Consider the following 3,234-nt stretch of genomic DNA (forward strand, 5'->3'; position numbering starts at 1 on the left):
GTTGGAATCTCACTCCGCCACCCAGGCTGGAGTGGGGCAGTGGCACACTCATGGCCACCCCCCGTGGACCCACTGGGCTCTGGCAGTCCTTCCACCTCAGCCTTCTAAGTAGCCAGAACTACAGGCACATGCTACCTCACCTGGCTAGTTTTATTTATTTATTTATTTTTTGAGTTGGAGTCTCACTGCGGCGCCCAGACTGGAGTGCAGCGGCCGCTCCCAGCCACCGCAGCCTCGACCTGCTGGGTTCTGGCAATTCTTCCGCCTCAGCCTTCCAAGCAGCCGGAACTACAGGTGCATGCTACCACGCCCGGCTAATTTTTTGATTTATTGTAGAGAGGAGGTCTTGCCAAGTTGCCCGGGCGGGTCTCGAACCCACAGGCTCAGGCAATTCACTCACCTCAGCCTCCCAAAGCACGGGATTACAGGCTGAGCCACCGAGCCCGGCCTTATTTATTTATTATAGAGATGGGGTCTCAACAAGTTGCCCGGGCTGGTCTTGAACCCCGCGGGCTCAGGCAATCCACTCGCCTTGGCCTCCCAATGTGCTGGGATTTCAGGCTGAACCACTGAGCCTGGTCTAAAATAATTTTTTTGATGTGAGAAATACAAGATGTGGGAGCAAGGAGGAGGGGCCTAACCAGGGCAAGGTAGGGTGAGAATGGGTGGTGGTGGTGATTTTAGTCTCCCTGGAGATGACTGTGTGTGGGTGGGGGGCAGGTAAGAGAAGTACAGCATTCTGGGCACTGCCAGCCTTGGGTGGGGTCTTGAGGAAGGAGAGAGAGAGATATATCAGAAAACAAAGTTGAAAGTAGCTTAACCTGAGGATGGGTGGATTTGCTGGGAGCCAGTTGCTGAGGTGGATAGTGTTGAGGTCTGGTAAGTCATTTTGCAGAGTGTGGATTTTCCCTTTTTTGTGAGTTGGAGTTTCACTCTGTTGCCCAGGCTGGAGTGCAGTGGCACGCTCATGGCCACTGCAGCCTCGACCTGCTGGGCTCAGGTGCTCCTTCCACCTCAGCCTTCCAAGTAGCTACCATGCCCGGCTAATTTTTAAAATTTATTTATTGTAGAGATGAGGTCTTACCAAATTGCCCAGGCTGGTCTCGAGCCGTGGACTCAGCCAATTCTCTCACCTCGGCCTCCCAAAGTGCTGGGATTATAGGTGTGAGCCACCGTGCCTGGCCTAGAGTGTGAATTTTCTAAACAAGGCCAGTGAGAAGCCTTTGAGGGGTTTCCAGAGTTAAGACTGAGAAGCTGGTGAGACTGGAGAGAGAGAGTAGGGGAGGGAGGGAGAAAAGAAAGGAAAGGGAGAGAGAGAATAACAAACCTGGAGACACTGGATGAGGAATGGGGCGAAAAGGGACCCTGAGTTTCTGCCTTTGCCAGTTGGATGGCAGTTGGACCTGCCTGCTGGGCTGGCGGCCCTGAGGGAAGTTAAACACCACTCTGCTACGGACAAGTTGGGTGTGATGTTCTTACAGGACATACAGAGAAGAGTGAGAGGGCAGCTGGGCCTATAGTTCTGCGTTCAGAAGGGTCCAGGTGAAAGACTGATGAATAGACAGACGGGAGTGGGCGGGGTGGCAGAAAAGGAACAGCCCAAAGGAAGGAGGAAAACCAGGAGATCTGGAAGCCAGGGGAATACCCATATGCTGCAATGGAGGCTGAAGATCTGTCAAGAACGCGTGTGCTGGGTTCAGTTCAAAGGTGGCTACTAGGTGGGGCTCTTTCTGAGACATGGTGTGGGCAGCCCCAAGCTGTAGGTAGAAGAGAGTTGGAGGCGAGGCCGTGGAGGAAAGCCAGGGTAGAGGACTCCTGAAGAACCTGGCTAGGAATGAGTGAAGCTCAGGGTGCAGGGCTGGCTTTTATTTGTTTTTATTTTATTTTATTTTATTTTATTTTATTTTATTTTATTTTATTTTATTTTGAGTTGGAGTCTCACTCTGTTACCCAGACCGGAGTGCAGTGGCCGCTCCCGGCCACCGCAGCCTCGACCTGCTGGGCTCCGGCGATCCTTCCGCCTCAGCCTTCCGAGTAGCTGGAACTACAGGTGCGCGCTACCACACTCGGCTGATTTTTTGATTTATTGTAGAGATGAGGTCTCACCAAGTTGCCCAGGCGGGTCTTGAACCCATGGGCTCAGGCAATCCACTCACCTCAGCCTCCCAAGGCATGGGATTACAGGCTTGAGCCACCGAGCCCCGCTAGGGCTGGCTTTTAAAGGGAGAATGTCGGCCGGGTGCAGTGGCTCACACCTATAATCTCAGCACTTTGGGAGGCCAAGGTGAGGGGTTTGCCCGAGCCCGCGGGTTCAAGACCAGCCTGGGCAACTTGGCGAGACCTCGTCTCTAAAATGAATGAATGAATGAATGAATAAATAAATAAATAAGAATATCAGTGAGAAAAAGCAGTCAGGAGCAGACTCCCAGAAGGAGGATGGGAGGATGCTGCTGGGCAGGCCGGCTGGTCCCAGCAGCCTGTTCTGACCCTCTGGTGGGGACTGTCTACTCCAGGCTCCACTGCATGGGCTGGGGCTGAGGAGGGAGATGGCGTCAGCTGGGCAAGAACTTAGCCTTCCAGAACATCTCTCCCCCCACCCGATACCAGAACAAACCCTTAGCGAAGGCCTACTCCGGGTACCTCCCCAAGCTGTACCGATCCCTGCCAACCCAATCTGGCCTACAGGGGCACAGGCATGGTCTGGTCATTTCTACCTGGGAGGTGGGGGAACTATGCTGGGGACCAGGAGACTCAGAACTGCACCTGGCCAGAGCTCAGGCCCACTGGGCCCTGGGGAGGCAGGCTGAAGTGCTTGTCAGTGAAATTAAAGCAGACTGGTGACCCCTGTCCTGCATCCTAGTGGATGGACGAGGGGCGAGGAAGGACAGAGAAAAGAATCCTAGACTGATTCCGGGAGACCTGGGGGCAGTACTTTCTGCCTGTGTGAGTCACTTGACTCCTGAAGAAGCAGTGTCCCCTCTGGGCATAAGCAATGAGAGCTGCTGCCGAGGGCTGTGAGGACTGGTGAGCAGCCCAGTTTGTCCGTGTTTGCTTGAGGGGTGGGCTCGGGGTGAGGGAGGCAGCCATGAGTCCGGGCAGTTAATGGGCCCTGCTTGGTGAAACCGGGCCCGCTAAGAGACGCTCCGAAGGACTGGCCAGGGATAGTGGCCAGGTCGATGGGTAAACGCTCGGCTCCCGGGATTTGAGACCAGCCAGCATGAGGGCTCCTGGCAG

Source organism: Carlito syrichta, unplaced genomic scaffold, assembly GCF_000164805.1.
Source record: "Carlito syrichta isolate Samal-C Ts95f unplaced genomic scaffold, Tarsius_syrichta-2.0.1 Scaffold106255, whole genome shotgun sequence".
Lineage (NCBI taxonomy): Eukaryota > Metazoa > Chordata > Mammalia > Primates > Tarsiidae > Carlito > Carlito syrichta.